At 43.4% G+C, this 25,163-nt stretch overlaps 1 protein-coding gene across 4 annotated transcripts in view; it reads left to right on the top strand.

Annotated features, from left to right (window-relative positions):
- The first annotated feature begins 18,461 nt into the window (after window positions 1-18,461).
- atg5 (ATG5 autophagy related 5 homolog (S. cerevisiae)) overlaps window positions 18,462-25,163 on the top strand; it is a 156,125-nt gene continuing 149,423 nt past the window's right edge. The window contains exon 1 of one of the 4 annotated variants that reach the window (XM_080192827.1): window positions 18,462-18,550. The gene's annotated coding sequence lies outside the window, so the exon portion shown is untranslated. Of the gene's footprint in view, window positions 18,594-18,999; window positions 19,028-24,692; window positions 24,763-25,163 lie in introns of those variants that run through there. The other 3 variants (XM_080192829.1, XM_080192830.1, XM_080192831.1) reach the window with 3 other exon arrangements.

Raw genomic sequence — 25,163 nt, 5'->3', positions numbered from 1 at the left:
CTCTACACATAGCAGTGTGCCTTCAGTCTGACAAAGTTCCTCAACGAGATTTATCTACACCAGTGGGTCAATGCATTCTGTGTCACATCGACAGTGATACTGATAGCTGACACTTAAGCTAATGCAGCCAAGGACATTGCACAAGTCTTATTCTATTTGGAGATCACTTAATCTGCTGTGCCACCTTCAACTCCATCGCATTGACATCTGGCACGCTCAGTTAGCAATGCAGGCCTGCATTCATCCTGATCTTTTTGTGGATGTGGACCGACTGAGGATTACGATGTTTGCACACTTATCTTCTATACATTAAAATGCCTCTTCTTAAAACACAGTCAGTCTTGTCTTGTTACCAGCCCTCAACCTTGTGAACTCCAAAATGTTAAGAAACCATGAAGCCCTCAATTTCATACTTCATCAACTATAAAGGACACACTTCAGCTTCACTACATCCTCACTACTATCTCATGACTGCCCTCGATATTGTCTAAAGCTACCATTTGCACTTCCAGAACATGCCCAAAGGCAGCATTGCCCTCAACACATCACCATCTGGATGTATGGTCAATGACCTCAGGATGTTACACAGAATGTATGGAACAGCGCTGCATTCCCTACATTGTGACAAGACCCTTTTGGCTGCAATGTTGACAGATTCAAGGTGAGAAAGGCCCAGAGTTGTAGTGTTGAGTGCCAGCACAATAATGTAGCCCCGAGGGACAGAGCTCTGCCACATTGATGTGGAAAGATGCTCACACTTACCGGTGAGCTTAACATGCATTAAAGATGGGTAGAGGGAAAATTAAGTGTCGGAGAGGGTCCATGAGGATAATAAACATTGGTATAGACTCGTTGGGCTGAATAGCTTGCTGTCTGTTGAGGTCTACTAGACTGTTAATATTCTGAGTGCTTTTGCTCGGTTAACATGGACCACCTTTTCTGTAGCTGTGGCAGTGGCCATACTGCAGCACCATTGAGGTAATGGTGGCTTCTTTTCTGGCAACAAGAATTGTGTTGGGTAGCCCATCCCACACATCAGAAAAATAAACCAAGTTAGGGTTCTGATGGTGGAGCAGCACATCTCAAACTCCAGCTGCTGGGAGAAGAATCCCGCCTCATGCTCGGGAGCAATAATCTGAAGGCCCACATACTGTCTGGCTCAATGATAGTGCTGTTGTATGCAGACCAACAGGTGGATCCAGTTGCACCCCACTCAGAGACTTATTGAGTATATGGCCTAGGCTGACAACTCAATGCTGATACTAAGAAAGATAGTTTGATGGTATGTCAGACTGAGACCTTGGATGAACTTCTCTCAGGAAGACATAACTTGAAGAAAAAATTGGGCCTTCCCAGTCTCCATTTATTTGTCAGACATGGTTGTCACTGGCTGGCCAGCCCATGTTGACCTTGGAAGGATTTGACAGTCAATCATATTGCTATGGCTCTGGAGTCACATAGGCCAGGCAAGGACAGCAGATTTCCTTCCCTAAAGAACATTAGTGAATCAGATGGTTTCTCCCAATAATTGACAATGGCTTTATGGTCATCAGCAGGTTCTTAATTCCAGATATTTATTATTGAATTCAAGTTCCACAGCTGCTGTAATGGGATTCGAACCTGTGTCCCCAGAACATTAGCTGAGTTTCTGGATTAATAGCTCAGCGATCTTACCACTGGGCCATCTCTCAATCAACTTCACAGAAATAGATGATCTAGATACCTCAGTTTTGTTTATGGGACTGATGGAAATTAACTATCACAGTTCCTACAATGCAACAGTGATTACACTTCATTGCCTGTATAGTAATTTGGGATGTCCTGATATCATGAAAGATCCTACATAAATTCAACTAATCCCTTTTCTGACAGATCACCATGTGACAGATTTAGAACAATTCAGCAGTTTCAATAAACTATAGACTGCCCCACAAACATTGCAGTTTGCAGTGGCCATGGTGAATGGGCGGCATGGTGGCACCGTGGTTAGCATTGCTGCATCACAGTGCCAGGCACCCAGGTTCAATTCAGGCCTTGGGTGACTGTCTGTGTGGTGTTTACACATTCTCCCTGTGTCTGCGTGGGTTTCCTCCGGGTGTTTCGGGTATTTTTTTCCCACAGTCCAAAGATGTGCGGATCAGGTTGATTGGCCACGATAATTTGACCCCAGTGTTGGGGAATAGCGGGGTAAAATATGTGGGATTGTGGGAATAGGCCTGGGTGGGATTGTGATTGGTGCAGACTCGATGGGCCGAATGGCTTCTTTCAGCACTGTATAGGTTCTATAACGACCTCTGTTGCAGCTCTCTTCAAACATCACTGCACTATCAGCTCTTTGAATAAAACCACAACTGAATGAGATGGAAAGTTGGGAGGGCACCATTGTGTCTGCTTACAATAGCGATGATTGACTCGTGCCGATGTGAAACCCATTGACAGCTACTGGGGAAGCCCAGAGAAATCCTGAGGCAGCACCGTCACAGCGAAACCTGAAGGAATAGAACTTTGTCTTTTTCCTGCTCCCAGGGAACACAAACTTTCAGCTGCAGTGAAGAGGAAATTTTTCTCCATGGTAATCTGGACAAAGGTTTTGTTTTCTAGTTGAACTAATGAGACTTGGTATTAAGCAATATCATCGCGTACCAGGCTGGAGAGCTGTGGTTCAATTAATAATGAGGCTCTGGTAACTATAATGTCTCTTTCTCCTCTCGTGCTTTTACCCATTGACTGTGTGTGATCTCCTGACATTAAGATCATCACAGGAGTGGCATTAAGTCACAGTAACTCCATTAATAAGTAAGCTCATAATTTACATAATGAACACTATGAATCATGGTCTTTGGATAAGTTACAACCTGTCTGAAACACCTGGTCATCGGGAACAGATTTTTGTTGTAACCACAGTGACGCCCAGCTGGACTTCAAGCTAATTTTCTCATGAGTCAAATATTGAATTAAATTGTTTAATGTTCTATGAAATGTGCAGTGCCACCTGCAGTTGCCAGTGAATTCTTCTTGTTTTTCAAGATGGCACCGGAGCAGGGCGACTTCTTTCAAGCTGTGCCCAGCGTACCTTCTAATTCTATATTTTACCCTCGTTCTACGCTTCTAAAGGTTCATTCTAACTCTTTTAAACTCTCTAACAATGCTTTAAGTTGATCTTTCTCTACACCATAGCTATGACTGTAACACTACATTCTGCACTCTCTCATTTCTTTCTATGTGAACGGTATTCTTTGTCTGAGTGGCGTGCAAGGAACAATACACTGTATGTTAATGCATGTGACAATAAATCAAGTCAAATTAAAAAAGAAAATTCCATTCCCTAAATTACAGTGGTGACCAAATTTCTAAAGTATGTAATTGGCTGTAAAGTACTTTGGGTTGTCCTGAAGTTACGAGAAGCATAATATGAGTACAAGTTAGCTCTTTCTTTCTTTGGAATGGAGTCTTTGAAAACACCAACCCTATCCCTAACCCCTCATTACCATCACCAGATTGAGGGAAACCACTCAGATGTGCTGGGACTTCAAGACAAGTAAGCATAACATTAAAATTAGAGTGAGGGCATTTTGGGGTGACCTCAGGATTCAATCCTCCACACAAAGGAAAGTGGAAATCCAGGGTGGGATTTTCCACCTTAAGGTGGAAATTCCCACCCAAGGTCAATGGACCTTCACATGGTCTGCTGCATTTTCTGTCCCGCCTGCCATAATTCCTGGGAAAATTGTACACCCGGAGTTACTTCATTAAATAACTGTTGTGGCTGGGTCAATTGAAAACTCCAAAACCAGGGCTAATAGATTATTGTTAGGTAAGAGCAGTAAGGGTTACTGAATCAAAACAAGTGAATCAAGTTGAGATACAGACCAGATGAGATCTACTTAAATGTCAGAATGGGCTCAGGGGCTAAATGGCCTGCTATTTCTCCCAATGTCCTCTGACTGAGATTGAGATCACACTAAACAGGAATGCATTTATGTCCAATCACTCAGTAGGAGAAGGTACAGATGTTTCATGGCTAGTTGAAGATTAAAGGTAAAGTCACCAGACTCCCAGATGACTATAGGCTGCTCTCCTCCTCAAAGGGGAGAGCTAGCTGGTGGTGATTTAACCTGAGGATCACCTCACCTCATGCAATGAGCAAGGTTGAGAAGGCCTTCATGGATAACCTCAGCTGGTACAGGAATCGAACCTATGCTGTTGGCATAATTCAGGACCACTAACCAGTCATCAAGCCATCAAAGCTAACTAAGCCCCAAGAATAAAGAACTGCATCATATTACTCAGTGAATTGGCTTTCTGTCTGTAGTTGTTCATTTTTTGATTTATATTCTAGGGTAAATGATCTACATGCACTGCATTTAATTGTTGAAAATAAGTCCAGTACCAGTGCACCTACTTAAGGCACAATTACCCTGTCCATAAAATTTATGACAAAGTACCAATGATCATATTTAAATAGATAATAAATAAGATTGCAAATTGTTAAGCTGGACATTTCCCACAGCTGTTCTTTCTCCTATGGTTAAACATTGCCTTTTACACCTCCCTGGGATCATTCTTTTATTTATTACATTATGGGAGTGACAATACTGCCAAGGTATGGTAGCACAGTGGTGGTTAGCACTGCTGCTTCACAACACCAGGGACCCATGTTCGATTCCTGGCTTGGGCGACTGCCTGTTTAGAGTTTGCACATTCTCTCCCCATTTCTGTGTGGGTTTCCTCTCACATTCCAAAAGACATGCTGGCTAGGTGCATTGTGGCATAGGGGAATTTCACAGTAATCTCATCGCTGTCTTAATGTAAGGCTTACTTGTAACTAATAAATAAACTTTAATTTAAGGTATTCATGTAAATACAAAGGGAATACACGCTAGAAATTGGAAACAGAGATTGCTGGAAATGCTCAGCAGGTCAGTCAGCACCTGTGTAGAGAACAATAGAGTTAATGATCAGGTTCCTGATGAAAGACGAGTTCCCTGATGCTTACACACCTCCAGGTGAGTTTCCAGGGTTTGGCTGGGAGCAAAGTCAACAGCCTGCTCCAGGGAGGTGGGCAGCCAATGATCTCCTATTTTTCCAAAGATGATAAGAGTTTCATTGTAAGAGTGAGCCATTTCTGTGTGCAGAGTCCAGCAGCTGCTTAGAGAGGCCTGCAGGCACCAGGATGGGAAGCCATTGGAGCCAGAGCTCCATGCCTCAAAATAGAGCCATTAGGGAAAAAAGTCATAATCATGGACAAAGCCAATCATCAGCCATCGAAACACAGGATACTGAGAGTGGACGTGGAGAGGATGTTTCAACTAATAGGAAAAACTAGAGCCAGAGAGCGCAACCTCAGGCTACAGGGATGATCTTTTAAAACAGAAGTGAGGAGAAATTTCTTCAGCCAGAGAATGATGAATCTGTGGGACACTTGGCCACAGAGGGCTGTGGAGGCCAGGTCATTGAGTGTCTTTAAGACAGAGGTAGATAAATTCTTGATTAATAAGGGGATCTGGGGTTATGGGGAAAGGCAGGAGATTGGGGATGAGAAAAAACATCAGCCATGATTGAATGGCAGAGCAGATTTGATGGGCCGAGTGGCCTAATTCTGCTCCTATATCTTATGGTCCTATAGTCTTACTATGGCTACAAGAGCAAGTACATACCACTGTACTAGGGGATTTTCACAGTAACTTAATTGTAGCGTTGATGTAAGCCTACCTGTGACTAATAAATACACTAATTAATAACTTACTTCAGTCAGAGATTGGGAATCCTGCAGGGAGTAATTCATCTCCTAACAATCCAAAGCCTGTCCACCAATTACAAGCCACAAATCAGGAGTAATGTGAAATATTGTCCATTTGCCTGGATGAACGCAACTCCCAAACATTCAAGAGACACAGCAAAGAAGCAAGAACAAAGCAACTCACTCGATTTGCACCTCATGCACCATTCGCTGCCTCCACTACTGGCGCAGAGTGGCAGCAGTCTGTACCATCTACAAGAATCATCGCCAAACCTTTACTGTCTACTTTACCCACTTCCTTTACCGTCTACCAGAGGTGTTATCCATGCTGAATAGTCATCTACTCAGTGTTAGAATGAAAATAACAGCCCAAATCAACACAGTGAACAGGGCGGCATGCTAATTACATACTGCATGATTTCTACTGGTAGTCATGATGTAGAGATGCCGGCTTTGGACTGGGGTACAAAGAACAAAGAACATAGAACAACCCAGCACAGGAAACAGGCCCTTCGGCCCAATGAGCCTGCGCCGCCGCATCACCCTACACCTATTCTACCCTGCGTGTCTACGAATGGAACCCCTGACTTAGCCAGATTCAGGGGAGAATAGTGTCAATTTGGTAAACCAATCAGCCTAAGAGCACATCTTTGGGGTGTGGGAGGAAACCGGAGCACCCGGAGGAAACCCACGCAACCACAGGGAGAATGTGCAAACTCCCTCAGACACAGGCCCAAATCCATGTATCTGCACAGCCAGCTGTGCTAGTCACCGAGCTGTTGCGGTGCCCGTCTACCGGTCCAGGATCAAGCACACACACCGACACGAAGGACTAGGCCACTCCCGGAACCTCCAAGGGCAGCCCACGTGTGCATGCCCCTTGTTTGACAACGAGGTGGACCTCCACCTGTGGAACAAAAGACAAAAACGTTAACTTACAAGTCTGCATTTCCGGTGTCTCCCGAGGCTCTGACCTTATTTAATAGCCCCTACTATAACCCTCCATCCTCGTTTCGCTCATGTGTCTGTCTAATTGAAACTTAAACGAGTCCAACGTTCCTGCCTCCACCACCCTACTCAGTAGCGCGTTCCATACCCCCACGACTCTCTGTGTAAAGACCCTTCCTCTCACATCCAAATTATACCTCTCCCCCCTCACCTTTAAATCATGACCTCTCGTATTTGTACCCAGTCTAGGGAGCAGTCTCTCACTATTGACTCTATCTATTCCCTTCAGTATCTTATATACCTCTATCATGTCCCCCCTCAATCTCCGTCTTTCCAAGGAGAAAAGTCCCAGTTTCTCCAACCTTTCCTCGTAACCCAGCCCCTCCATGCCAGGCAACATCCTGGTAAACCTCCTCTGAACCCTCTCCAGAGACTCCACGTCCTTCCGGTAGTAAGGTGACCAGAACTGGACGCAATACTCCAAATGCGGTCTAACCAACGTTCTGTACAACTGAAGCATTAGACGGCAGCTTTTATACTCTATACCTCTTCCTATAAAGGCTAGCATTCCATAAGCCTTCCTAACAACCTTCTCCACTTGTGTCGCAACCTTCATGGACTTGTGAACCTGCACTCCCAGGTCCCTCTGTATTTCTATACTCCTAATCGGTCTGCCTTTTATCACATAGCTCCTCTCTGCATTATCCCTTCCAAAATGCATCACCTCACATTTGTCAGGATTAAATTCCATCTGCCACCTATCTGCCCAATGCACCAACCTATCTATATCCTGTTGTATCACCTGACATTCCACTTCAGTACCCACCAACCCTGCCATCTTGGTGTCATCCGCAAACTTGCTGATCACACCACCTACGCTCTCTTCCAAGTCGCTTATGTATACTACAAAGAGGAGAGGTCCCAGTACTGAGCCCTGCGGCACACCACTGGTCACTGGCCTCCAGCCCGAAAAGGTCCCCTCCACAACTACCCTCTGTCTCCTATTGCCCAGCCAGTTCTCAATCTACCTAGCTACCTGACCTCGTATCCCATATGCCTTAACCTTTTCTACCAGCCTACCATGAGGGACTTTGTCAAACGCCTTACTGAAATCCATATAGATGACATCAACGGCTCTCCCATCGTCAACCGTTTTTGTCACCTCCTCAAAGAATTCTACCAGATTCGTAAGGCAAGACCTCCCTCTAACAAAGCCGTGCTGCGTATCCCTAATCAGATCGCAACGCTCCAAATGCTCATACATCCTACCCCTAAGTATTTTTTCCATTAATTTCCCTACCACCGATGTCAAACTCACCGGTCTATAATTTCTAGGGTTATCCCTACTACCTTTTTTAAACAGCGGTACCACATTTGCTACCCTCCAGTCTTCTGGGACCTCACCTGTGTCCAAAGAAGAGACAAAGATTTGCGCCAGAGGCCCAGCAATTTCATCTTTCACCTCCCTAAGCAGCCTGGGATAAATACCATCAGGCCCCGGAGCTTTATCAGTCCTTACGCTACCTAAAAGCCCTAGCACTTCCTCCCCGTAATAGATATTTCCTGCAACTGATCCACAGCTCCCTCCATAAACATAGTAAGAAGTCTCACAACACCAAGTTAAAGTCCAACAGGTTTATTTGGTAGTAAATGCCACTAGCTTTCAGAACGCTGTTCCTTCGTCAAGTGAGTGGGGAGTTCTGTTCACAAACAGGGCAGATAAAGGCATTTATATGCCCTGTTTGTGATCAGAACTCCCCACTCACCTGATGAAGGAACAGCATTCCAAAAGCTATGACGTTTACTACCAAATAAACCTGTTGGACTTTAACCTGGTGTTGTGAGACTTCTTACTGATTTCTACCGGACCAAAGGCCCAAATCAAAACTTCATGCTGTTGTGTCACTGAGAAATGGAAGAAATTAGGATCACTATCATTGTAATGAAAAGGGATTTTTCAGGATAATTAGTAGCTACGTTGTCATAATAGGGAACAAAGTATAGCTATAGTAACAATAACATGAACAAAACAACTTTGTTGAGTGGTAACACTAACAACAATTCAAAAACAATTGAAATTGAGAGCATCTGCCAAAGACACCTTTACAAGTCTAGACACAGTAGACATAACCGAAAAGCAGAACTACAGGTATTCTAGTTAAGTGTGTATGGGCAATATTTGAACTTTCAATTAAAAACACTAAAAGATTTGATATTATTGTACCTTGAGGAGAGAAATTCAGCGAGACAATGCAACTGGAGCTGATACATACACAAGAAGTGCTGCTTTGCTTTAATGGTGCTTGTTCTGAATAATACCTGAAGAAATAAATAATATGATCAGAACATGTTTGTTTCACTTAGATTTGCCATAAAAAGAAGCTTCAGCTCCCTCTGGAGCAACAGTTAGAATTATCTTTGCCTTGTGCTTCAATGATTAGATGTAGCCAATCTACAGCATTGAAAAACAGCATCTCCACAGATCCTAGCTTAGTTATTTTTCCAAAGCATATACCTTAAATTATTGTTCAAGTCACTGTATTGTGCAATTGACCAAAAACTCAACTGGTCTTACCACATAAACACATTAGCTACAAGAGTAAGTCAGCAGCTGGGAGTAACTCACCTCCTGACTCCCCAAAGCCTGTCCAAGGCATAAGTCAGGAGTGTGATGGAAGACTCCTCACTTGCCTGGATGGGTGCAGCTCCAACAACACTCAAGAAGCTTGACACTGTCAAAGACAAAAAAGCTTGATTGTCACCTCATCCACAAAAATCACTCCCTCACCACAGACACTCACCAGTTGCAGCGGTGCGTACTGTCTAAAGATGCATTGCTGCAATTCACCAAAGATCCTGAGGCAGCACCTTCCAAACCCATGACCACTTCCATCTAGAAGGACAAAGTTAGCGGATAAATGGGACCTACAAGTTCCCCTCCAAGCCACTCACCATCCTGACTTGGAAATATATCACCGTTCCTTCACAGTCACTGGGTCAAAATCCTATTATTCCCTCCCTAATGGCATTGTGGGTCAACCCACAGCACGTGGACTGCAATGATTGAAGAAGGCACCTCACCATCACCTTCTCAGGGCAACTAGGGATGGGCAATGAGTGCTGGCCAGCCAATGATACCCATGTCCATTGAAAAAATTAAAAAAAGGAGAGAAGTTAAACCACTTGCTCCTGGTCACTGTGCAGTGGCCTCTTCTTGAAAGCACACTTACATATCAGGTGAGAACAGAATCAGACTTGTCTGTGATGTATCTCATAGTGGATGGAATAGCCACCAACAAACCAAGTAGTATTTCTGTGCTGAGGTGGTCTTGTGACACAGTGGGTAGCCTCTGAGCTAGAATCTTCAGGTTCAAGTTCCATTCTAAGATTTATAATGGCATTTATAATGTGGTCAAGCAGGTTGAGTATCAATCTGCAAGTCCTTCCAATAAATGCCAATGGCAGATGGTGAGAATGGGGAAGGTTTGTGGTAAGCCATGTGATGGGAAGACTAATGGAGCCACTATTCATTACTCTGGACTAAAACATGCATGTGAAAACAGTATGTTGTCAGAGCAACTTGGTCTTGTGGAGCAGGTTGGTTCAGTTGGCAGGATGGCTGATGTGGATCAGGTTGATGCCAACAGTAAGGGACTTGATCCCCGTTCTGGCTGGAGAGAATTCAAAATCTGCATCCTTGCCCTAATCAAGGTGTTGTGTGCCAACCTGCCTTTGGCAAAGACTGAAGAAGATTTTAATCACAGAATCATAGACTCACAGAATCGCATAGTTCAGAGGAAGCCCTTTGGCCTATCCAGTCTGCACTGACATGTATGAAACACCTGACCTACCTATCTACTCCCATTTACCAGCACTTGGTGCATAGTCCTGAACGTTACGTACGATGTGCCAAGTTCTCATCCAGATGCTTTTTAAGGGATGTGAGGCAACCCATCTCCACCCTCCCAGGCAGCAACTCCAGACCGTCACCACCTTCTGAGTAAAAAGGTTTTTCCTCACATCCTCCCTAAACTTCCTGTCCCTCACCTTGAACCTATGGCTTCTTGTGACTGACCCTTCAACTAAGGGGGACAACTGCTGACAGTCGCCCATTTATTCTTGTTGAGATGCTGCCAACATTAAAATAAGTAGAGTTGGAACACATGGTCATACATTAAGATTGATTTCTTGGGCCAAGTACTTCAATAAGGGGGAATTATGCTATCTATTGAACCCATTGCAGCATTGTAATTGCCTCAGGAGAGTACGGACAAGGGATGAGGTAGGGGTGGTGGTGAAGAAGTCTCTTTAAGAAACATTGCTACTGCTTTATAATAGCTAAGCTCTGCTATAATGACAGAAGGCTATGTGAGTTAAACAGGAATGTTATTGTTTCTGCCACAGTATTTAACTCATTCAAGCTTTCATGAGGAGTCGGCCTACGCAATTTAGGAACAGGAATAGGCCATTCAGCCACAAGAGCCTCTTCTGCCATTCAATTAGATCATGCTAATCTATCCCTCATCTCCACTTTGCTCATTTTTGCTTCATATCCTGTGATAGCTTTACCCAACAAAGATCAATTGACCTCAGTTCGGAAGACAACAATTGATCTATTGATCACGGAGTTTAGGAGTAATCGAATTCCAGATTTTGAACTTTGTGGAAAGATGTTTCAAATCAGGCTTCTCTCTGTACAGTATTCTTTGGTTAGAATTTCTCAAGAAGCCCATTTCATAAGATCATCACGCTTGAGTGTTTTTTTTCTTATTATGGAGCGGCATGTGAAAGATTTCCTTGGAAACATAAGCAAGGACTTTTATTACGTCATGATACACACATTCACTCTAGAAGGAACATCCTTTCGGTTCAGCTTTTGGAACAGGTAGGAACAACAATTGTAAACTTTTATTTCCATGGTGACCACGTTGACAAACAGGAAGCCTTGCAGTGCAGCAGAGGTAATTCCCTGTCACAGCCTGAATTTATTTGTAGACTCTTCTTAATCTCCTATGAAAAACAATGACAGTGACCAAAATAGCAGTTGGATAACTTAATGCTTGGTGTCTGTTAATACCTATCTGAGCGCGTAAGAATACAGTGGGGATTTTTTTTCATTTCCCTGTTTTTTACTCTTTCCAACTGCAACACTGCACTGTGGAGAGTACGAATTTGTACCACTTGGTGGTGATTGGACTTTTAACAGAGATGGAAGTGGAGCTTCAACTAATGTCTGCTTCCATCAAATAATGTTGATCCACAATTTCCAACCAATGTCAAAAAGTAATTGCCCCCAGGAATCAAAAATTCAAGATGGCGCCAGAGTGTGGTGACTTCTTGCAAGCTGTGCCCAACATACCCTCTAATTCTCTCTTTTACTCTCGGTCTATTCTTCTAAAACTGTATTCTAACTCTTTTAAACTCTCTCACTCATTCTGTACCCTCTCTTTTTCTTCTTTATGTATGATATCCTTTGTCTGTCTCGCACGTAAGAAACAATACTGGAGCTTTGGGATGGTGGGAAAAACCTTGGTGAGGGATAGTCAGGGTGTGCAGGGAGTCCCATGGCGGGGGCAGTGTGGAATCAGCCTAGGGCTCTACAATAGCTCCCAGAAGATAGAAGAGGTTTTAATTCTTCTAACTTTTTCTGATTGGTGCAACCCTGGCAGAACTATTCAAAGTTTGCAATTTAACTTGAATTTTCAGATGATTCCCAACGCAATGCAATCGTCCAGAGAAAGTTAGGACTTCTGGGCAATTGCTGTACAAATCCTTACTTGTAAAGGTCCAAGAGGAATTTCCCAAATGATGCTTGGCGTAACCTCAAAGCTGATGCCGGGGAGTCTTCTGTTGTGGGCCTGAACCTGATTACATCACAGGGCGATGGGTAGAAGTTGATCCTCCCATTGAGATCTGTTACCCCGGGGTTTCACAAAGTTTTGAATCGCTGCTGCCATTCCCGCCGATGGTGAGCATGGACTCAAGATTGCCCCCAGGGGGTTTCAGAGCACAGAAAGAGGCTCTTCAGCCCATTACGTCTGTGCCACCATCAAGTACCTACCTGTACTAATTCCACTTTTTGGCATTTAGTCCTGTAGCTATGGCGTTTCAAGTGCTCATCTAAATGGTTCCTAAATGTTGTGAGGATCCCACCTCTAATACCATTTCAGGCAGTGACTTCTAGATTCCCACCACTGTCTAGGTGAAAAAGCCTTTCCACAAATCCCTATTACATTTCCTGCTCCTTACCTTAAATCTATGTCCCCTGATCATTGACCCCTCTACTAAGGGCAAAAGTGTCTTCCTATCTACCCTATCTATATCCCTCATAATTCTCAATGAAGTTCTTCCCCCCCTCCCCCCACCACCCCACGGCTCAGTGTCCTCTGCTCTGGGGAAAACCACCCCAGCCTATCCAGCCTCTCATCATAGCTGAAACACAGCAGTCCAGGTGACATCCTTGTAAATCTCCTCTGTGTCCTTATAGTCCAATCACATCTGTGATGATACTGTGCCTTTGAGAAATGTATTTGAGTCATATATCTTGCATAGGATTGTTTTTTTTTAAGTCTGTTCTAACCGGAGCTGCTGGGTCTACATTTGGCAACATTGTGCTGTTACTGCAGCAGCATAATTGCCGCGAATTGCTAGAATGTTTGTTTTATTCCGGACTAAGGCTGTTTTGTTATTTCCCTGGAAAGAGCAGGAGTTGATTGGATTGATTGACAGAAAAAAAATCAGGTGACATGGTAGAGCTAGGTTTACACAGAGAACTCAAGCTCAGTCTGCTGTTTAAGATCTTTAGACCAAGCTCTCTTTCTCTGTCTCTCTTTCTGTCTCTGGATTTAGAGACTAGGATCTGCTAGGAAATAAGTCTCTTTCTCTGAGATTCTGCTGCTTGGGAGTGGATCTTTCTCTGGAGGTTGCATTATGAGAGTCTGAAGACAGGTGTCTGTCTGGATCTCTGTTCAGAGGTGTTAAAAGGCTGGAAATCTAGCAGCCAGGTGAGCATATTGGTTTTTAGTGCTAACTGATACTGAAAAAAGAGTTTATGTCTATGGGGCATGTTGTTTACAGCTGGAATTATAGTGATTGCTAGCTGTTAAGAATTATACTTTGCCAAGTTTTAGTATTTTAATTGTTAAAGGTTATGCTGATTCTTTTGCCTAAATTCTAACTGTGTTCTTAAATAAAGTTTGTTTTGATAAAAGCTTCCTAGTGAGTCAATTGAATCATACCTATAGCCAAACACCTAATGCTCACTCTAATGTCAAAATCAAAAGGAAGAAGTTAATGCCTAGGCTAACTGCATAAAATACATTGAAGATTCCGATCTGGTCCCGAACGCGTCCTTTTTATAGTATGGTGACTAGAACTGCACACAGCACTCTAGCTGTTCTGCGTTACTTTTGATGTATTTTGTAGTAATTAATATAACAAGTATGTAAATAACTATTGTTTAGTCTTTGGAGGGAGAAGCTTTGCTCAGAAGTTTTTCTCAGAAGATGAAATGAACAGAACAATAAGGATCAGGTTCATACTACCCTAGCATTCACTTTGTAGGATCACAAGTTCTTACATTTGAAAAGAAGTATTAAGTATATAAACTTGATATGGGTACAGTTGTCTTTCCAAATGTTCTAATTAAAGGTACTTAGTGAACAGAAAAGCCAGGCTTATTTTGAATACAATTGCTTTATGAGATTGAAAATTTAAGGTTAAGTATAATTACTATAATTAAATCATTTAGAAATAGCAGGACATTTTAATATCAGTGACCTCAACAAGCTCCAAGAGCTTTTAATCATGTAGAAGATTAATTACTTTATGTAAGATCATTAACAAACATAGAAAAAGCATTAGCTCAAACTGACACCAGCATCAATTAATCAAAATTACTGGTCGAGAAGGCAATGGGCCAGACTCTCTGACCTCACCCCACAGTTGCAATTCACTGGTCCTGCTGAACGCCAAACTCTCTGGCTGGAATTTTAGCAACATGCCTGTCCTGATTCTGGGGGCTTGGAGAACGGCACTCTCCATTGGCCTGGGGCAGGTTCGTAAAAAAAATTGTAAGGCAATAGAAAAATAACAAAGAAAATATTTCTGAACAACTTGGGCTGAAGAGCATTTCAAAATGTGAAACCCTATTGAAATAGATTTTCTCTTATCAAGTATCATCTCGCATGTTTCTGATCCATTTAAACTAGACAGATTCAAGTTTCAATCTCTGAACAATATTAATATCACCCAAGATGACAGTGGAACATGACTAATTGGCTGAAAACTAGGAGACTTCGGAATTATGGCATATTCCAAACTTTCAGTCAATACTCTATGTTTTTAAAAACTGAAGCAAAAGCCTGAAGTGGCTGCCTGAGAGCCACTTGACTGGTTTTGTGGATTAAGACTGTCCCCCTGAATCAGGAGGGAAAAAAAGGAACCTTCAAGACTGTTGCTGTATCAATGTCCTTCCTGAAACAAAAGGGTAATTTCAATTTTTTTAATTGATTTATTATTGTCACATGCATTTGTATACAGTGAGAAGTATTGTTTTTTGCATGCTATAAAAAGCATACCATACATAGGAAAGGAAAGGAGAAGGTGCATGTTGAAGTGTTATAGTCATATAGTTATAGTCATGGGTGTAGAGAAAAATCAACTTAATACAAGTAGGTCCATTCAAGAATCTGATGGCAGCAGGGAAGAAGCTGTTCATGAGTCGGTTGGTACTTGACCTCAGACTTCTGTATCTTTTTTCCCAACAAAAGGAGATGAAGACAGAGCAGATAGTGTCAATGGATAGGAGGCTGGTTTGCATGATGGAGTGGGCTTCATTTACTACCCTTTGTAGTTCCTTGCGGTCCTGGACACAACAGGAGCCGTACCAAGTTGTGATACAACCAGAAAGAATACTGTCAATGATGCATCTGCGAAAATTGGTGAGGGTCATAGCAGGCATGCCAAATTTCCTTAGCCTGCTGAGAAAGTAGAGGCATTGATGGGCTTTCTTAACTATAGCATTGGTGTGGAGGGAACAGGACAGGTTGTCTGTGATCTGGACACCTAGAAACCTGAAGCTCTTGAGCATTTCCACTTCATCCCCATTGATATAGACAGTGGTCTGTCCTCCACTACTCTTCCTGAAGACGATGACAATCTCCATCATTTCATTGACATTGACATTATTGCTGTTGCACAGTTCACCAGATTCTCTATCTCTTTCTTGTACTCCGTCTCATCATTGTTTGAGATCCAACCCACTACGGTAGTGTCATCAGCAAACTTGAAAATTGAGTTGAAAGGGAATTTGGCCACACAGTCATAAGGAGTATAGTAAGGGGCTGAGGGTACACTCTTATGGGGCACCAGTTTGAGGATGATCATGGAGGAGGTTTTGTTGTCTATCCTTACTGATTGCGGTCTGTGGATTAGGAAGTTCAGGATTCAGTTGCAGAGGGAGGAGCTGAGCCCTGGGCCATGGAGTTTGGAGATGAGTTTTGTAGGAATAATGGTGTTGAAGGCTGAGCTGTAGTCAATAAATAGGAGTCTAATATTGGTGTCTTTGTTATCCAGTTTTTCCAGGATTGAATGGGTCATTCAAGCACAAAAACATTGGCTGTCTCAGACTTTTAAGGTGTCAAACGACAACACAGGATCTGTAATCTACACCAGCATGTTTGGAAAAAAAGGACTTTGAACTTGTACAAGTCACACGATGAGAAGTAATTTCATCGTCAAAATTTAAAATCCAACGTGAGGCTGCATGTAGACCATGTCAGTATAATAAAATACTTTGGACTTATTGACTATAAAAAGCACAAGACACCAATTACTAATAAGGGATTTGCTAAACACATCATGGGTTCATTTATTAAGACCAGGCACATGAAAGCAATTATACATTGGTAAGAACTTGAAGATATCAGAGGTCTGTGTGCGTGCTCCACTCACATGACATGTTTGCATTCTAATGTTATCATGCTGATATCCATAAAGGGCATACTACAATAGATATCACTCCACTGAAAGCCATCTATCCAGCTATAAGGTCATTCAAACAACCAAGGTAATAAACAATAGTTACTTGAAAGGGGGAGGACTTGTTCCAGCCTGAGAATCAACCTCCTGAAAATTTGACTACAAGAATCCTCTTGGTTTACTGAGAATCAAAAGGTGAGGGGGACAGGAAATTATGGGCTGGGTAGCTTAACATTTGTTATAGGGAAAATGTTAGGAGCATTTAGTCAAGATGTTATAGCAGGGCACCTTGGGAAGGTTTAAGTCAATCAGGCAGATTGAATATGGGTTTTTGTGAAAGGGAAATCACGTTTAAGCAATTTATTGGAGATCCTTGAAGGAGTCATGTGTGCTGTGGATAAAGGGGAACCTGTGGATATACTGTACTTAGATTTTGAGAAGGCATTTGATAAGCTGTCACATCAAAGGTTATTGCAGAAAATAAAAGGCTGTAACATTTTGGCGTGGACTGAAGATTGGCTAGCTAACAGGAAACATAGGGTCATTTTTGGGTCTTTTTCTGTTTGGTGGGATGTCATGATAGGCATGCCATAGGGGTCAGTGCTTTTTACAGTTTGTCAAAAAGTCTAGAATGAAAAGACAGAAGGTATGGTTGCTAAATTTGTTGATGACACAAAGATAGATATAAAAGTAAATTGCGAAGAGGATGTAAGGAAGCTACAAAGTAACATAAATAGGCTATGTGAATGGGCAAAAATCTGGTAAATGAAGTAAAATGTGGGCAGATGTGAAATTGTCCATTTTGGTAGGAAGGATAAACAAGAAGTTCTCCCATTAAAAATCATTGTTCTTTTCACAAATAAGTGCAAGGGATTGAAGCATCTAAGATTGGTGGAAATCTGAAATAAAAACAGAAAATACTCAGCATTGTCCAGCAGTATCTGTGCAGAGAAACAAGAGTTATCATTTCAGGTTGAGGATGGTTTTGAGCTAGCGGTGGATGGGAGAAAGAATAAAAGGTGAAGTCTGTGATAGAGTAGGGGAGATTTAGACGATAACGTTTTTCGTAACACGAAGAGACTTACAATAGGCAAAATGAAGATAAAAAAGTATGCAGCTAAGGTGTGGATGGCAGCAGTCTTTTAAAAACCAAATTACTGTGCATGTTGGAATCTGAAAGATAAACAGAAAATGCTAGAAAATTTCAGGTCTGACAGATCTTTGGAGAGAATAGAGCTAATATTTCAAGTCTGGGGTGGCACGATGGCAGAATAGTTAGCACTGCAGCCTCACACTGCCAGCGATCTGGGTTCCATTCCAGCCTCTGGTGTCTATGTGTGTGGAGGTTGCACATTCTCCCCATGTCTGTGTGGAGTTCCTCCAGGTGCCCCAGTTTCTTCCCACAGTCCAAAGATGTGCTGTTTAGGTGGATTTGACCCTTAGTGGCCCAAGATGTGTGTATGTTAGGGGGATTAGTGGGGTAAATGCATGGGGTGATGAGGATAGTGTGGGGGGTTGGGCCTGGGTAAGATGCTTTGTTGGAAGAATCAGAACACACTTGGGCCCGATGGTCTCCTTCAGCATTGTAGAGATTCTACGGATGAACCTTCCTTTCACGCATTGGCTGCTTGCACTGAGATTATGTTTTGGTCCTCCGGTGCAGTAGGTGGCGCTGTCGTAGTTCGCTTGCATTGTTTCTCCGCCCATACCCATCCTGCCGCTGGCGCTGTCGGGAGGAAGGTCCGAGTCGGGGGTCACGTGTGTTGGTGACGTGTGTGTTTGTGTGTGTGTGGGGGGGCGGCGGTGCGAGGCAGCGTCGCGTTAGCTTTGAGTTTGTGAAGAAGCTGCGGAGCTGGTTGCTCGAGAACCAGGGAGACGGCGGTGAGCCATATATGAGTGCGGGGGCTGGTAGCGGCTGCAAAGGGTAATCATTGTGGAAGGGCAGAGGCTTGGCCTGTGTGTAAGAGTTGGGTTTGATGGCAGGGCCTCTACAGTCACTTCCGTCGCTTTGCTGCTGAAGGCGGTTAGGCAAGGGGGCGGGGCAGGGCAACGGGCCGGCGGCACGAGCTGGAGGGGGCGGGGCCGCCAGTGTGCGCGCGGCTGGAGTCAGGGCGGGGCCGCCAGCGTGCGTGCGCGCGCGAGACTGGAGTCGGGGCGAGCCACCAGCGCCCAACCCGAATTGGTAAGGGGGCGGGGCCTCTGTGGGGCTCCCCCCGAGTTCTAGGGGGCGGGGCCACGTTGGTGAGCGCGTGGCCGATAAGGATTTGCGGTGGTGGGGGCCTGCCAGTTGGAATCATGCTGCAGCAGAGGCCTGAATGGAAATGGATTTGATTTATTATTAACTTGGAGCATGGATTGGTACTTGGAACTATGATGTTGTGGCCATTACAGATATATGCTTAGAACATGGGCAAGAATGGTTGTTGGCAGTTCCTGGGTATAGATGTTTCAGTAAGCGTAGGGAAGGTGGTAAAAGAGGTGAAGGAGTAGCATTGTTAATCAAGGATAACGGCTGCTGAAAGGCATTTCAAGGGCGATCTGCCTACTGAGGTAATATGGGCTGAAGTTAGAAATAGGAAAGGATTGGTTGCGTTGTTCGGAGTTTTTTATACGCTCCTAAATAGTAATAGAGATGCGGAGAAGGAAATGGCAAAACAGATTATGGTTACGTGTGGAGGTCACAGGGTAGTTATCGTGGATGACTTTAACTTTCCAAATATTGATTGGAAACTTTATAGGTCGAATAGCTCGGATGGGACATTTTGTGTACAGTGTGTGCAAGAGGGTTTCCTGACACAGTATGTGAACAAGCCAACAAGAGGTGGGGCCACAAGCTTCTTGAGCGTTGTTGCAGCTGGACCCATCCAGGCAAGTGGGAAGTATTCCATCACACCCTGATGGGTACTGGGTAATGATTTAGGCTAAGTGTTAGATTTGTGGGAGAATGCTTTGGAGATAGTGACCATAATTTGGTGCCCTTCATTATTGCAATGGAGAGGGTTAGGGTCACATGGCAGGGCAAGGTTTATAATTGGGGCATGGGTAATTATAATGCGATTAGGCAAGAATTAGGGAGTATAAGATGGGAACAGAAACTGTCAGGTATGGGCACAAATGAAAAGTGGAGCTTGTTTAAGGAACAAGTACTGTGTGTCCTTGATAGGTATGTCCATGTCAGGCATGGAAGAAGTGGCTGAGTGAGGGAATCATGGTTCACAAAGGAGGTTGAATGTTTTGTCAAGAGGAAAAAGGAAGCGTATGTAAGGATGAGAAAACAAGGTTCAGTTGGATGACTTGAGGGTTACAAGGAGCAAGGAATGAGTTAAGAGGGCTTAGGAGAGCTAGGAGGGGGCATGAGAAGTCCTTGGCGGGTCAGATAAAGGAAAACCCCAAGGCTTTCTAGTCTTATGTGAAAAATAAAACAATGACCAGGGTGAGGTTAGGGCCAGTCAAGAATAGTAGTGGGAACTTGTGCATGGAATCGGAAGAGATAGGTGAGGTATTGAATGAATACTTCTCTTCAAGTATCTTTAAGGAGAGGGGCCATGTTTTTGAGGATGAGTGTGACGCAGGATGGAGGGAGTAGATGTTCTGGGGGAAGATGTATTATCAATTTTGAAAAACCTGAAGGTTGATAAGTCCCCTGGGCCAGATGGGATACATCCTAAGATACTTTGGGAGGCAAAGGATGAGATTGCAGGACCTTTAGCTTTGATCTTTGTGTCCTCACTGTCCACAGGGATTGTGCCAGAGGACTGGAGAGTGGCAAATGTTGCTCCTGTCTTCAAGAAAGGAAAAAGGAATGTAATTCCTGGTAATTGTAGGCTAGTTAGTCTTACTTCGGTGGTCGGTAAGTTAATGGCAAGGATTCTGAGAGAAAGGATTTATGACCATTCTGAAAGATGCAGCTTACTCTGGGATAGTCAGCATGGTTTCGTGAGGGGTAAGTCCTGCCTCACAAATTTGATTGAATTCTTTGAGGAGGTAACTAAGTGTGTAGTCAAACAGTTGATGTCGTATACATGGATTTTAGTAAGATGTTTGATAAGGTTCTCTGTGGTAGGCTCATGAAGAAAGTCAGGAGGTGTGGGATAGAAGGAAATTTGGCTGACTGGATAAGTAAGTAACTGGCTGTCTCATAGACAGAGGGTGGTGGTGGAGGGAAAATTTTCAGACTGGAGGCCAGTTACCAGCAGTGTAGTACACAGATCAGTCCTGGGTCCTCTGCTGTTTGTGATTTTTATCAATGACTTGGAAGAGGGGACTGAAGGGTGAGTTAGTAACTTTGCTGATGACACCAAGATTGGTGGAGTAGTGGATGAGGTGGTGGGCACTTGTACGCTGCAAAGAGACATTGATAGGATGCAGAGCTGGGCAGAAAAGTGGCAGCTGGAGTTTAACCCTGATAAGTCCCCAGTGATTCATTTTGGTAGGGCAAACTTGAATGCGGATTACAGGGTCAACAGCAGGGTTCTGAGGGAATGTGGATGAACAGAGAGATCTTGGGGTTCATATCCACAGATCTCAAAGTTGCCACACAAGTGGAGAGAGCCGTGAAGAAGGCTTACAGTGTGTTAGCATTTATTGACGGGGGGTTTGAGTTTGAGTCGTGGGGTTACGCTGCAATTGCAATATGCTGCACCCACATTTGGAATATTGTGTGCAGGTCCAGTCACCTCACTATAAGGAGGATGTGAAAGCATTGGAGAGTGTGCAGAGGAGATTTACCAGGATGCTGCCTGGTTTGGAGGGTAGGTCTTATGAGGAAAGGTTGAGGGAGCTAGGGCTTTTCTCTTTTGAGCAGAGGAGGATGAGGGGCGACTTAATAGAGGTTTATAAGATGATGAGGGGGATAGAGTGGATGTGCCGAGACTGTTTCCTCGGGTGGATGTAGCTGTTAATAGGGGGCATAACTATAAGGTTCACGGAGGGAGATATAGGAGGGATGTCCGAGGTAGGTTCTTTACTCAGAGTGGTTGGGGTGTGGAATGCACTGCCTGCTGTGATAGTGGAGTTGGACACTTCAGGAACTTTCAAGTGGTTACTGGGTAGGCACGTGGAGCACACCAAATGATACGGAGTGGGATAACTTGGTCTTGGGTTTGGACATAGCTCGGCACAACATCGAGGACCAAAGGGCCTGTACTGTTCTATGTTTATTGTACGTGTATTATCATACAGTGTATTGTTCTTGCACGCTATGCAAACAAAACATACCATTCTAGAGAAGGCAAGGAGAGAGTGCAGAATGTAGTGTTACAGTCTTAGCTTGGCAGTAGAGAAAGATCAACTTAATGCAAAGTAAGTCCAGTCAAAAGTCTGACAGCAGCAGGAAAGAAGCTGTTCTTGAGTCAGTTGATGACTTTAGAATTTTGTTTCTTTTTCCTGAAGGAAGAAGGTGAAGAGAGAATGTCCAAGGTGCGTTGGTCCTTAATTATACTGGCTGCTTTGCTGAGGCAGTGGGACAGAGTCAATGGATGGTAGACTGGTTTGTGTGATGGACTGGGCTACATTTGCGGCCTTTTATACATTCTTGCGGTCTTGGGCAGAGCAGGAGCTATGCTAAGCTGTGATACAACCAGAAAAAATGCTTTCCATGGTACATCTGTAAAAGTTGGTGAGAGTCATAGCTGACATGCCAAATTTTCTTGGCCTTCTGAGAAAGTAGAGGCATTGGTGAGCTTTCTTATCTATAGTGTCGGTTTGGGGTGCCAAGACAGTTGTTGTTGATCTGGACACCTAAAAACTTGAAGCTCTCAATCCTTTCTACTTTGGCCCCATTGACGTAGACAGGGGCATGTTCTCCTTTACGCTTCCTGAAATTGATGGCAATTGCCTTTGTTTTGTTGATATTCAGGGAGAGATTATTGTCATTGCACCAATTCACCAGATTGTCTACCCCATTCTTGCACTCTGTCTCGTCATTGTTTGAGATCCTACCCACTACGTTCATCAGCAAACTTGAAATTGAATTGGAGGGGAATTTGGCCATACAGTCATAGGTGTAAAAGGAGTATAGTAGGGGCTGAGAATACTGCCTTGTGGAGCACTGGTGTTGTTGTCTATCCTTACTGATTATAATGGCAGTTGTGATGGGGCTGGGAGGCAATGGGCTATAAGAGGAAAGGTCTGACTTGATGCAGCAGTTTCCTTTCAGTGCCAGCTTTCATTGACATGTTACAAGAGTGACTATTTCAGTGTCTGACTTTATGCTCTCGCTGTAAGTTGGTACTCTTTTTAAACACTTTCCTTCCAATATCAGAGGGTTGCGTCCCCTCCTCTCCCCAACCATGTGTGTTTGTTGAGGCACGAACTTGCTGAAGGATTGCTGCCAAAAGCCATGAACCCATTATGTCGATTTGGCAGCCCTTTCTTTTGTTTTTGTATTTTGCAGTATTTTTCCTGTGCATCCACATAGTTAGGCCCAGGGTTAAGGAAAAGTGCTGATCAGAAGTTAGATTTTGCAATCTTGATGCAAGTTTATTCTGAAATCACCCCCCCTCCCCACCGTCGATATATTTATTTAAATCAGAAATGTATTTCGAGAGTTTGAACCACTTGTAAAGCAACACTTTCATAACTAGACATAAGGTGGCACAGTGGTTAGCATTGCTGCCTAACAGTGGCATGGACCTGGATTCGATTTCAACCTTGGGTGACTGTCTGCGTGACTTCCTCCTGGTGTTTAGATATCCTCCCACAGTCAAACAACGTGCAAGTTACGTTGATTGGCCATGCTAAAATGTCACTTAGTGTCCAAAGATTTAAAGGTTTGGGGGATTAGTGAGGTATATACATAGGGTTACGGAATGGGGCCTAGGTGGGATGCTCTGTTAGAGTCAGTGTAGTCTTGATGGGCCAAGTGATCTCCTTTGGCACTGTATGGATTCTATGACTGCTTTAATCCACACAATTTGAAATGCTTCATTATTATGTATCTAAATGTCTGTTTTTCTCTAAAGTAAGACTTCATTGGAAGTCTGAAATTATGTATGTGAGATGGATGCGAATAATTTTTTTAATTTGAGAAATTGGAAAAAGTTGGGATTCAGATGTACCTGGGTATCCTTGCGCTTATTATAAAGTTAACATTAAGTTACAACAATCAATTGTGAAAGCAATGGTGTGATAGCTTTAATTGCAAAGGGGTTTGAATAGAAGAGTGAAATAGTCTTATTGTAATTTTATTAACTGTACTTGAGATCACACTTGGCGTACTGTGTACATTTGTGGTAATCTAGTCTTGGAGGGAATGCTACAAAGATTCAGTGGATAGATTCCTGGGATGAGAGGATTGACTTCAGAGGATTGATTGAATAAACTGGAATTTAGAAGACTGTGAATGATCTCATTGAAACACACAATTCTTAAGGGAGTTGATAGGGTAGATGCTAGGAGGATGTATTTCCTGTCCTGGGAGTCGCAAACACGGGATCACAGTCTCCGAATAAGTGATCAGTCATTTAGGACCGGGGTGTGAAATTAAAACAGAAATTGATAGATTTTTTTGGATAATAAGAGAATCAGAGGTTATCAAGTCAGTGCAGGAAGCTGGAGTTGAGGGAGAAGATCAGCCATGATTGTATTGAAAAGTGGAGTAGGTTCAAATGGCATACTCCCTATTTCCTTTATTCTGATAAGAATAAAGCTTGGCTGTTAAGTTGAGCCGATAAATTTGAAATAGAAAATGTGAAATGTTGCATCAAGGAGGGGGAAGTTACCTGGGCAACTTGTTCCAGGGGATGATCACACCCCTTAGAATAGTGTTTTCTGATATGGTTAATAGTCAGAGACAAGAGGGTGTGACGGAGTGGGGAAGTGCCGGAAGATTGGATGTACCTACTTCTTAGGACTGCAGCGCCGCAAGAAGACAGCTCATCAACACCTTCTGAAGGCCAACTAAGGATGGGCAATTCATGCTGGCCTGGCCAATGATGCCCTCATCCCATAAATTAATAAAAACATTCTATTTATCTTCTTCCTTGTAAACCCAGGGAGGCTAGCAGATTTATTTTTAATGCCAGGGATGTTAGGACATGCATTTGCTGTAAAAGTGATGGAATCAGAAGCCATAGCTTTCAAAAGGCAAGTAGGTAAGTACTTGAAAATGGAAAAGCGTAAGGCAGAGAGATTACATGGGCAAAATGAGCTGCATGGCCTCTTTCTGTACTGCCTTGCTTAACTAGGAATCTCCTGCTCTTGTTGCTTGCTTTAGTGTATGTTGGGGCATTTACAAGTCTGTACTCAACCTGTTTGGCAATAGGAATGCACCTTCCTTGGTTATCAAGTCTGGAATGGGAATTGAACTCAGTGCTTCAGGTTGGGGTGGGGATGCTGTCCACTGCACCACAAAACCTCCCAATGTAAAACGTTAAAGATTTTCAGATCTAGTTATATGTTATAATAGGTTATATAGTGTGTGGGTGGCTGGTTGTGGGGAATATGTGGGTGTGCAGTCACCCTTTACTCAGGTTCTTATGTACAGTCATGCTGT

The sequence above is a fragment of the Carcharhinus amblyrhynchos genome, chromosome 7 (assembly GCF_965287045.1).
Source record: "Carcharhinus amblyrhynchos chromosome 7, sCarAmb.v2.hapA, whole genome shotgun sequence".
NCBI classification, from domain to species: domain Eukaryota; kingdom Metazoa; phylum Chordata; class Chondrichthyes; order Carcharhiniformes; family Carcharhinidae; genus Carcharhinus; species Carcharhinus amblyrhynchos.
Note: the sequence above shows the minus strand (reverse complement) of the source record. Positions and strands in the feature narration are given on the sequence as shown.